Source organism: Triticum aestivum, unplaced genomic scaffold, assembly GCF_018294505.1.
Source record: "Triticum aestivum cultivar Chinese Spring unplaced genomic scaffold, IWGSC CS RefSeq v2.1 scaffold130363, whole genome shotgun sequence".
In the NCBI taxonomy this organism is placed as follows: domain Eukaryota; kingdom Viridiplantae; phylum Streptophyta; class Magnoliopsida; order Poales; family Poaceae; genus Triticum; species Triticum aestivum.
Genome location: NW_025230897.1, coordinates 1 through 12,635, shown reverse-complemented (window position 1 = coordinate 12,635; position 12,635 = coordinate 1). Strand labels below are relative to the sequence as shown.

Here is a 12,635-nt window from a genome sequence, read left to right as displayed (position 1 = left end):
CCCCGTGCGTCGCCACCAGGTTGGTCACCTCATAACCACCCGGCCGCCCCGTGCGTCGCCACCAGGTTGGTCACCTCATAACCACACGACCGCCCCGCGCGTCGCCATCGGTTGGTCACCTCATCAGCACTCGGCCGCCCTGTGCATCGTCAATCGGTTGGTCACCTCATCAACACTCGGCTGCCCCGCGCGTCGCCACTCGGTTGATCACCTCATCACCACTCGACCGCCCCGCGCGCCTTCAGACAGCTAAGTCATTTTGCATTCTGTTATTTTCGTCCCAAGTATTCCATAATTCACACATCACATTCACTCGGAGGCCACACCACCGAGTGTACCTCTACGCTCGACTGCTTATTTTCACATACTTGCTTAGTACTGCTTATGTGACTCCCAAGTCCAACTTCCATTTTTTCACATATCATTCACGAACACCATGTGTCGTTCTTCATTTCGAGTTTGCATCGGCCCTCCGGGGCTGCAACTCAGTCGAAACACTACACTTCCGTTTTATTTTAGCCAGTATTCCAACGAGTTCAGTAGGATCTCTCGCTTCGACAAGTGCGAACGAATCCTTCGCTCTTTTAGACTTTTGCTGGTCAACCAGCAAGCCCCTTGCACTCCCAGCGGGTGTCTATGGGTGTTATTCACACAAATCATTTCAGCACACATCAAATTTCCTCAAGAAATTATTGTGTTGACTTGTGCCATTTTTTACACAAGTTACGCGATCACTCGACGGCCCTACGCGCCAACTTCATCGTTGCCCGGACTCGGTCACCACACTGGTCCTAGCGCACCACAACACTGACCTTGTCGCTCTGTTGACTTCAAACATGTCCGACCAACCCCTCTATGGAATTCTCTTCATCGTATCAATGATATAGACCTCGTCGGGCATGAGACAGATAAGTCCCTTTCATAATTAAACTTCACACTTCACTCTTTTGCGAGTTTGCCTCTTTCGAGCATCACTCGGAAGCTTCTCCTCATCTTTACCCAAATCCGACTCGATGAATTGCAAATCATCCATTCAAGACTATATTTCTCATATTCCGGCATGTTCGTTGTCGAAGCATGTAGTATGCTCGGGGGCTACGCCGCACTCGGAGGCTGCACCTCATTTGGAATGACACTCGCCTGAGTGGTCGAGTACTTCATCACCAGTCAGATCCTTCACCCCAACAAGTGCATTCGATCCGCCACTTGGACAAGTTTTATAATCACCCAGATGCTCTGCACGCCATCTTCTTTCCTACTCAGACTCAGTTGTCACGCCGGTCTTGTTGCATCGCAACCACACTACACCAAACTCGTCACTACATAAGCTTCGAAAGCATTCGACTAAGTCCTCCGAGGACCATTTTCACTGTCCGGTGACACACGACATCGCCTTAGCCGCTTCGCGCGCCGCCACTCGGTTGTGCACGTCTTCACCACTCGGCTGCCCCGTGCATCTTCACTTGGCTAGATATGTAGTCCTACATTCGACCACTTCACACGTCATCACCATTCGACCGCTCTGCGCGTCACCACTCAGTTGTGCGCGTCTTCACCACTCGACCGCCCCGTGCATCGTCACTCGGTTGTACACATCATCGCCCCTCTGCCGCCTCGCGCGTCACCATCAGTTGGACATGTCTTTACCTCTACACCCCCAGCACGGGAACAGCTAAGTTACTCATATGGTCAAACCTCATATCACACTCTGTAGCAAGCTTACCTCCTTCGAGCATCACTCGGGGGCTACGCACGGCAGTTGGCCATGTCACCCTCAGGGGTTACGCCCATTTGGTCAACCTGTTGATCACATCAGGAATATTCTTCTGACCATACATGCTCGGCTCGCCGAAGATCTATAAGTGAAGCACGTCCACTTGGATAAATGCCCCTTTCATGCAAAAGGATAAAAATGAAGCGCCATCGCCGAATATAGGCGACCTTACTCGTCGAACGTCGTTCGTACAACCACCTTGTTACGCATCCATCCGATTGATTCAATTCCAGACAAAGATATTTGCCGTGCCAACTGCATGGAGGTTTACCGAGAGACTTAAACCCTCTGCCAGACTCATCTAGTCCGACAGAGGCTCGGGGACTACACCCAGTGGGTGCACTCAGCGTGCCCCCACTGGAAGAGAACTCAGAAAGAAACATTTTGCTCGATGCAAACCCATCTCCAGTATTACTCGACCTCCGAGTCAGAGAAGAACAAGTTCGATCAGTGCCAGCTAAGAAGAGTTTTAGTTCTCTCATACCCCCGCCGACTGCCTGCAGTCGACGGCGGTCTCGGGGACTACACCCAGTGGGTGCACTCGGCGTGCCCCCACTGGAGTAATCTCCACTCGGTACGGCCTGACCAGTCCGAGTGGTGAACAACAACAAAAAGACAGGCTCTAAGACTCCCGCCGACTGCCCGCAGTCGACGACAGTCTCGGGGACTACACCCAGTGGGTGCACTCAGCGTGCCCCCACTGGAATGGTATCCACTCGGAACGGTCCGCCCACCCCGAGTGACGGCCAAACAACAAAAAAAAGACATGTTCCAGGCATGAAGAAATTCCGAGTAATCAGTTACTCGATGCAGGCCCAGCTCCAAATCACTCCAAAAAAATATTCTATAAGGCGAGTTTAACGCTCCTCCGTGGACCTGTTTTGAGCCTTCTTCTAGGACTCAAAGTGTGAAACTCACAAGTGTGGATCTAAAACCGACTCGTATTGACGTTCCTCCGGGATAAGAATGGCATCTCTCTAAGAGAGCAGTCCATGTGTCAATATGGTTGCACGGATTTGATGACACACCTATACTCAGATCACGAGTTAAACCTCTCCCGAAAGATGAACGAATGTCACCAAGTTGCTCCTCGCAGACACTTACCTCGATCAGTCGGGAAGCGTGGTGCCGGAATCCATTGAGATTTTGTTCAAACCTTGGTCGTCTGAAAGCGCGACGACATGTACCGAGTATTTCTGTAATCACTTGGACCAAACTGTGTCTTACACCAACTCGTTCTGCAAAATCGCAATCGATTCAGGGGCTAATGTTGGGGATATACATAACAGGTAGGCCCACGAAGGGTCGAAATATCATGAAGCATGGGGTCCACACAACACGTGGGTCCAGGTCAATTTCATACAGACACATTATTCACTCGGACAAGCAGCATACTATCCACTCGACCAAGCAACATACCATCCACTCGGATGACAGTTCACCACTCGACCGTACGACTCACTCGGATATACGAAGGCCAGCAGGCAGCAAAGCAGTCGGCATCTTTTAATAGTGAGGGCTTAATGGTGGGCTGGCATTATGGCATTCATACCCCACTTTGTAACGTAGGAGGTGAGGGGGTGGCGCACTCTATATAAGCCACCCCCACCACTAGACTATGGGGGGTTCTCTTCTTCCACCTCTCTCTCTTTTCACCATTAGTCTCAGGACTTAGCTCAGGCATGGGGATCCGTTCCTTTCTCTCACACACATTGTAATCTCCGGATATATACTCGGATAAAACAAAGCCTCTCCGGAGCACGAGACGTAGGGTTGTTATCTCCACCGTGAGAGGCCCGAACTCGCTAAAACCACCGTGTCACCCATATGCATCTCGATAGATCATGCTCCGTTATACTATCCCTATTCTACTGTCAGACTTAGAACCACGACATGCACCTCAGGAACATTTTCCTGTGTTGCGCCACTTTCCGATTCAAGAGGTAATACTTCATCGAGTTCTACTTTCCTCCCACTTACTTCCTTCGAGAGAAACTCTTTCTCTAGAAAGGATCCATTCTTGGCAACAAAGATCTTGCCTTCGGATCTGAGGTAGAAGGTATGCCCAATAGTTTCTTTTGGGTATCCTATGAAGACGCATTTTTTCGACTTGGGTTCGAGCTTTTCAGGTTGAAGTTTCTTGACATAAGCATCGCATCCCCAAACTTTTAGAAACGACAGCTTAGGTTTCTTCCCAAACCATAATTCATACGGTATCGTCTCAACGGATTTCGACGGAGCCCTATTTAAAGTGAATGCGGCAGTCTCTAAAGCATAGCTCCAAAATGATAGCGGTAAATCGGTAAGAGACATCATAGATCGCACCATATCTAATAGAGTGCGATTACGATGTTCGGACACACCATTACGCTGAGGTGTTCCAGGCGGCGTGAGTTGTGAAACTATTCCACATTTTCTTAAGTGTGTGCCAAATTCATGACTCAAGTATTCTCCCCCACGATCTGATTGCAAGAACTTGATTTTCCTGTCACGTTGATTCTCAACCTCACTCTAAAATTCCTTGAACTTTTCAAAGGTCTCAGACTTGTGTTTAATTAAGTAGACATACCCATATCTACTCAAGTCATCAGTGAGAGTGAGAACATAACGATAGCCACCGCGAGCCTCAACACTCATTGGACCGCACACATCAGTATGTATAATTTCCAATAAGTTGGTTGCTCGCTCCATCGTTCCTGAAAACAGAGTCTTGGTCATTTTACCCATGAGGCATGGTTCGCACGTGTCAAATGATTCGTAATCAAGAGACTCCAAAAGTCCATCTGCATGGAGCTTCTTCATGTGTTTGACACCTATGTGACCAAGGCGGCAGTGCCACAAGTATGTGGGACTATCATTATCAACCTTACATCTTTTGGTACTCACACTATGAATATGTGTAACATTACGCTCGAGATTCATTAAGAATAAACCATTCACCAACGGAGCATGACCATAAAACATATCTCTCATATAAATAGAACAACCATTATTCTCAGATTTAAATGAGTAGCCATCTCGAATTAAACAAGATCCTGATACAATGTTCATGCTCAAAGCTGGCACTAAATAACAATTATTGAGGTTTAAAACTAATCCCATAGGTAAATATAGAGGTAGCTGCCGACGGCGATCACATCGACCTTGGAACCATTCCCGACGCGCATCGTCACCTCATCCTTCGCCAGTCTCTGCTTATTCCGCAGCTCCTCCTTTGAGTTACAAATGTGAGCAACCGCACCGGTATCAAATACCCAGGAGCTACTACGAGTACTGGTAAGATACACATCAATTACATGTATATCACATATACCTTTAGTGTTGCCGGCCTTCTTGTTTGCTAAGTATTTGGGACAGTTCCGCTTCCAGTGACCACTTCCCTTGCAATAAAAGCACTCAGTCTCGGGCTTGGGTCCATTCTTTGGCTTCTTCCCGGCAGCTTGCTTACCGGGCGCGGCAACTCCCTTGCCGTCATTCTTGAAGTTCTTCTTACCCTTGCCTTTCTTGAACTTAGTGGTTTTATTCACCATCAACACTTGATGTTCCTTTTTTACTTCTACCTCTGCTGATTTCAGCATTGCAAATACTTCAGGAATGGTCTTTTCCATCCCCTGCATATTGAAGTTCATCACAAAGCTCCTGTAGCTCGGTGGAAGCGACCGAAGGATTCTGTCAATGACCGCGTCATCCGGGAGATTAACTCCCAGCTGAGTCAAGCGGTTATGCAACCCAGACATTTTGAGTATGTGCTCGCTGACAGAACTATTTTCCTCCATCTTACAGCTGAAGAACTTGTCGGAGACTTCATATCTCTCGACCCGGACATGAGCTTGAAAAACCATTTTCAGCTCTTCGAACATCTCATATGCTCCGTGTCTCTCAAAACGCTTTTGGAGCCCCGGTTCTAAGCTGTAAAGCATGCTGCACTGAACGAGGGAGTAATCATCAGCACGTGTCTGCCAAGCATTCATAACGTCTTGTTCTGCAGGGAAAGCAGGTGCTTCACCTAGCGGTGCTCGTAGGACATAATCTTTCTTGGCAGCTATGAGGATGATCCTCAGGTTCCCGACCCAGTCCGTATAGTTGCTGCCATCATCTTTCAGCTTGGTTTTCTCTAGGAACGCGTAGAAGTTGAGAACAACGTTGGCCATTTGATCTACAAGACATATTGTAAAGGTTGTAGACTAAGTTCATGATAATTAAGTTCATCTAATCAAATTATTCAATGAACTCCCACTCAGATAGACATCCCTCTAGTCATCTAAGTATAACATGATCCGAGTCAACTAGGCCGTGTCCGATCATCACGTGAGACGGACTAGTCAACATCGGTGATTCATGTTGATCGTATCTTCTATACGACTCATGCTCGACCTTTCGGTCTTCTGTGTTCCGAGGCCATGTCTGTACATGCTAGGCTCATCAAGTCAACCTAAGTATTTGCATGTGTAAATCTGTCTTATACCCGTTGTATGTGAACGTTGGAATGTATCACACCCGATCATCACGTGGTGCTTCGAAACAACGAACTGTCGCAACGACACATAGTTAGGGGGAACACTTTCTTGAAATTATTATGAGGGATCATATTATTTACTACCGTTGTTCTAAGTAAACAAGATGCAAAAACATGATAAACATCACATGCAATCAAATAATAGTGACATGATATGGCCAATATCATATAGCTCCTTTGATCTCCATCTTGGGGCTCCATGATCATCTTGTCACCGGCATGACACCATGATCTCCATCATCATGATCTCCATCATCGTGTCTCCATGAAGTTGCTCGCCAACTATTACTTCTACTACTATGGCTAACACGTTTAGCAATAAAGTAAAGTAATTTACATGGCGTTTCTCAATGACACGCAGGTCATACAAAAATGAAGACAACTCCTATGGCTCCTGCCGGTTGTCATACTCATCGACATGCAAGTCGTGATTCCTATTACGAGAACATGATCTCATACATCACATATATATCATTCATCATTCATCACAACTTTGGCCATATCACATCACATGACACTTGCTGCAAAAACAAGTTAGACGTCCTCTAATTATTGTTGCAAGCTTTACGTGGCTGCAATAGGGTTCTAGCAAGAACGTTTTTTTACCTACGCCAAAACCACAACGCGAATTGCCAATTTCTATTTACCCTTCATACGGACCCTGTTCATCGAATCCGATCCGACTAAAGTGGGAGAGACAGACACCCGTCAGCCACCTTATGCAACTAGTGCATGTCAGTCGGTGGAACCGGTCTCACGTAAGCGTACGTGTAAGGTTGGTCTGGGCCGCTTCATCCCACGATGCCGCCGAATCAAGATAAGACTAGTAACGGCAAGCAAATTGATAATATCGACGCCCACAACTACTTTGTGTTCTACTCGTGCATAGTAACTACGCATAGACCTAGCTCATGATGCCACTGTTGGGGAACGTTGCAGAAAACAAAAAAAATTCCTACGTTTCACCAAGATCAATCTATGGAGTCAACTAGCAACGAGAGGAGAGTGCATCTACATACCCTTGTAGATCATGAGCGAAAGCGTTCAAGAGAACGGGGATGATGGAGTCGTACTCGCCGTGATCCAAATCACCGATGACCAAGTGCCGAACGGACGACAGCTCCGCCTTCAACACACGTACGGAGCGGATGACGTCTCCTCCTTCTTGATCCAGCAAGGGGGAAGGAGAGGTTGATGAAGATCTAGCAGCACGATGGCGTGGTGGTGGATGCAGCAATGATCGCATCAGGGCTTCGCCGAGCTTCTGCGAGAGGGAGAGGTGTAGGAGGGGAGAGGGAGGCGCCAATACTTGAGGTGTAGCTGCCCTCCCTCCCCCCCTTTATATAGGCCCCCTAGGGGGGTGCACCGGCCCTAGGAGATGGGATCTCCAAGGGGGGCGGAGGCCAAGGGGTGGAGCACCCCCCAAGGCAAGTGGAGGCGCCCCCTCCCCTAGGGTTCCCAACCCTAGGTGCATGGGGGGCCCAAGGGGGGCGCACTAGCCCACCAGGGGCTGGTTCCCCTCCCCACTTCAGCCCATGGGGCCCTCTGGGATGGGTGGCCCCACCCGGTGGACTCCCGGGACCCTTCCAGTGGTCCCGGTACAATACCGGTGACCCCCGAAACTCTCCCGATGGCCGAAACTGCACTTCCTATATATAATTTTTCACCTCCGGACCATTCCGGAACTCCTCGTGACATCCGGGATCTCATCCGGGACTTCGAACAACTTTCGGGTTACTGCATACTCATATCTCTACAACCCTAGCTTCACTGAACCTTAAGTGTGTAGACCCTACGGGTTTGGGAGACATGTAGACATGACCGAGAAGCCTCTCCAGTCAATAACCAACAGCGGGATCTGGATACCCATGTTGGCTCCCACATGCTCCACGATGATCTCATCGGATGAACCACGATGTCGAGGATTCAATCAATCCGTATACAATTCCCTTTGTCAATCAGTACGTTACTTGCCCGAGACTCGATCGTCGGTATCCCAATACCTCGTTCAGTCTCGTTACCGGCAAGTCACTTTACTCGTACCGTAATGCATGATCCCATGATCAACCACTTGATCACATTGAGCTCATTATGATGATGCATTACCGAGTGGGCCCTGAGATACCTCTCCGTCATACGGAGTGACAAATCCCAGTCTCGATTCGTGCCAACCCAACAGACACTTTCGAAGATACCTGTAATGTACCTTTATAGTCACCCAGTTACGTTGTGACGTTTGGCACACCCAAGGCACTCCTACGGTATCCGGGAGTTGCACAATCTCATGGTCTAAGGAAATGATACTTGACATTCAGAAAAGCTACAACAAACGAACTACACGATCTTTGAGCTAAGCTTAGGATTGGGTCTTTTCCATCACATCATTCTCCTAATGATGTGATCCCGTTATCAATGACATCCAATGTTCATAGTCAGGAAACCATGACTATCTTTTGATCAATGAGCTAGTCAACTAGAGGCTCACTAGGGACGTGCTGTGGTCTATGTGTTCACACATGTATTACGATTTCCGGATAACACAATTATAGCATGAACAATAGACAATTATCATGAACAAAGAAATATAATAATAACCATTTTATTATTGCCTCTAGGGCATATTTCCAACAGAAATCAACCTGAGCATATTTGTGCTGATTTTCATGATTGCTCTTCTGCCAGCAACAATGTTCCTCGCACTTAGACCACACAACTGTATGTTCATGTTCCAGAGTCCTTATTCATAGTTAACTTCAATCACAAAGTGACATATGTCAGTCTATTAGTTAACATGTGTATCTCCGTTTCTTCTAAGTTTCAATCGACCTACTCTGAAGTTGTTCCTAAGACAGTGCCTCAAGCAAAGGGAAAGAGCCTCAGTTAGTGTATCTAGCGAGTTCCCGATCCTTTGTTGGGATAAACATTTGTGCAAGAGCAATAGTCTTGTCACTGTTGGTTGTTAGTACTGTTGCTTGATAATTCTAATTTTTACTTCAGTTCATAAGGCAATGTAGTTATGCTTGACGCACGATATGAAGACTGCCATTTTGCCTTTTGACCTTGGTTTCTTCCTCCAGTAAGTAAATGCACATAGTTCTTTTCTAAATTAGAGCATATGACTTGTTGATCGATCTTTGAGCTCAGTAATAATATTAAGCCTTAATCTGTTTATTGTGCAGACAAGACGAGAAAGAAATGCTACCCAAGAATATGTACTTTATAAACATTTCAACTGTAATCTGGAATAAAATTAAATAAATAAGGAAACAGTATATTCATATATCTTTTTTGTACTTTGATGGTTTCACACCACAAGTTCCGAGATGGTAATTGTGCTGCATATGTCTGCTCTCTTACTTTGTTTTTCTGAACAGGTAGGTTCCGGAAGATGTCATGAAGAATTTCTTTGAGAGAATTTGCGTGAGGTGTGTCTAAATGATTTTTATCTTCTGAACATATTCTTGTATGACTAACTGAATTCATTTTCTCAAAACGTTGGTACTTTTCCTTTTTCATTTATGTTGCTCGACTGAGTCTCTCTCGGATCATGTACACTCCACATGCTAGCTGATCTGTAGCAGTGCGGAAGGTGAGCTTGGCTGCCGGCAGCAGCTCCTTTGGCTGATCTGCGGCGATGCAGAAGTTGGGTTGGAAAGAAGCACGACCGGCTGCTCTGAAGTGGGTCGTAGGGAGAGCTTCGTAAGAGATAGGGAGGGAGCTCTATTGGCCCGTGCATGACATCCAACCCAATGGCATCATGCCCTGGTAAGCTTCTTATCTGTTCCAATTCTTGCACTTGGTCTTTTTCTTTCTAACCCTGAAAATAGAGTTTGCCTTGATTCCTAATCATGCTTTAAAAGCTGATATCCACCTCGTTTATCTTGCTACTGGTGGTAATGTGTGCAAGTATGATTTTGTGATAATGCCAGATGTTGTGTGCCTTCTTTATTCATGGTACGAGTACTCTAACCTAGCTCGTATGATAATGTATCCCTGCTACAGAGCACAAACGACGTGTTTTTAATTATATTTTAGTTGACATGGATTTCATTTATCTTGTGAATTGTATAGTCAGATCATGAATTTTAATGATTGATTGATTTTCATGGTCACAGGTAGGCATGGTTGCATGGCCACGGGGAGAATGGAGCAAGTAGCGTGTGAGGAGTTTAAGAAATGGGGACAAAGGACAGTTTAGTTAATTAAGTCTATGTTAGTTTCAAGTTTTATCCTTGTTGCGGTAAAAAATTTAGGTTGGATTAACCACCATGTACATCTTTAATTACTTTTAAATAAGAAATATAATCAAAATATTCTTTTGAAATCATAAAATTTATATAATTTGTACAAGTACATGAAGGTGGAACAGGAGGAAGGGTGGGAGAAGATTAGGCCCCGTTTGGTAACAAAGTATTTTCTATGTATTCCCATAATACTGCAGTTTTTTATAATACTGTAGTTTTTATTATAAAGGGTTGTTTGGCTGTCTCTAAAAATTGTAATTTTAATACTGCAGTTTTTGGCAAACCACAATATCTTCTCTGCATAAAAAAAAGAACCACATACCTCTTTTTTTTAAAAAACTGAGCTCGCTGAGAAAAAGAGTCCCTCGCTCATACCTTCTTCTCAACACGCCTCATGTCCACGACCGTTTTATTAGGATCTTCTGCTTGGTGATTTAGTTAGCTCGCTTCCGTTTGTTCTTCCAAATTACAGCCAACCACAAAATCGTTCTGAAGACGTTGTTGCCGTCCGGATAGCCAGTTAGAATATGTGTCTTCTACGCCGTGTGCATGGCCGTTCTTGGTGCATGGCCGAGTAGTTGCATAAAATGGCTAGCTAATAGAAAAGCACGTGTGTCTGCAGCTGCTAATGGTTTTAGCTAGCTAATTTTGTGTCGCTGAAAACTAGCGGTTGTCTGTATTATCAATACTACAAAATATTCTGTTATGTTAAAACTGTGGTATTTCACACCTGTAGGCTAAATTACTGTAGTTTTTGATACTTAGGTTTTTGGGATACTTAGGTTTTTGTATTATTGGATACTTAGATATCGTTTCATTTTCTTGCAAGGAGAGGATGGTTACGAAGAAATAACAAGAAATGGAGAGAGAATCAGTTTTATTACTGTATGGATGGAAACCACATGCCAGCTTGTCCAACATATTTCTACATTGAGTCAATTATTCGATCGCTATGTTCTTTTTATTCCATGGCAATGCATGGTCATTCAACTATTCAAATTTACAGGCTGTTCATCCACTTTTTTCAAGCTATTTACATATTTGTCACTTGTCAGCAAGTTTGCATATGATGCTAGGAAGTGAACATAAGGACACATAAACGTTGCATTTTGAATATGAAATAAACTCAACATCCAAATAACAAATTTGTTGCTCCGTCCATCGGTGAGCAGGAAATGTAAGCATCCTTCTAAATAAGATATTACCTATCTTGAAGCTGGAAATGCAAGAATTCTTCTAAGTAACATATTAGTTATCTTCATGATGGAAATGCAAGCATCCAAAATTTACAACAATATTTCTAAAAACTGAAAACAATCTTTCAATCTTGATATAAGAATGAAACATAAGCAACATCACAGAGTTTGCTATTTCTTTTGAAACATAATTACCAACAAGTGATATACAGGTGAACTTACAGTTTATTCAAATTGGAATGCGGCTCACTCTACTAAAAAGGACGATCTCACCCACTCCGAGTAAAAATGGTCATCTACTCGCATTTAGCATCTGACCAATGAATATATATTGTATATGAGTTTTCTATTTTTTATTTTAATATTGTTTATATGTTTACTTTTGTAGATCAAAGATCAAAACTGATGGCTTTTTATTGACAAACCTTTATGGTGAACCAGACTAAAAAATCATCGGGTTTTACACAATCAGAAGAGATGCATACAAATAATTGTTCTTTATATATTTGTTGTGCATGATAGTACAAGAGGTATGTTTCTATACATATTTATTTTTGCAGAGTATGAAAGAGATGGAGATGGATTATGTCAATGTTCAAAAAGAATCCATCGACAAGAGTGTTGAGGCGATGTCATTGGAAGGGCCCAAAAATTCATTAAGATTTATACAACAAAAGGCCCGTGGCAACGCACGGGCATTGTACTAGTCTATATTTAAGTATCCAATATGCATCTTATATTTGTGAACTAAGGGAGTACTTCTCAAGCCTAGTAAGATCCACCAATGCTACAATCTAGAACTCCAACCTGCTTGAACTTTATCCCTCTCCTGTTCCCCAACTACGCCATCTAGATTGCCCTTTCACAGAGCAAGAGATCTTTGACGCATTCATCCACATGAATCA

At 44.6% G+C, this 12,635-nt stretch overlaps 1 long non-coding RNA gene across 3 annotated transcripts; it reads left to right on the top strand.

Moving 5' to 3' along the window:
- Positions 1-9,288: 9,288 nt before the first annotated feature.
- On the top strand, positions 9,289-10,751 carry LOC123175671 (uncharacterized). 3 transcript variants are annotated; one of them, XR_006488072.1, is made up of 4 exons: positions 9,289-9,366; positions 9,665-9,715; positions 9,858-10,055; positions 10,406-10,751. It is a non-coding gene; the product is annotated as an uncharacterized lncRNA (long non-coding RNA). The 3 variants fall into 3 exon arrangements; XR_006488071.1 differs by having other exon boundaries at positions 9,352-9,366; positions 9,665-10,055; XR_006488070.1 differs by lacking the exon at positions 9,289-9,366 and having other exon boundaries at positions 9,481-9,715; positions 10,406-10,750.
- The last annotated feature ends 1,884 nt before the right edge of the window (positions 10,752-12,635 follow it).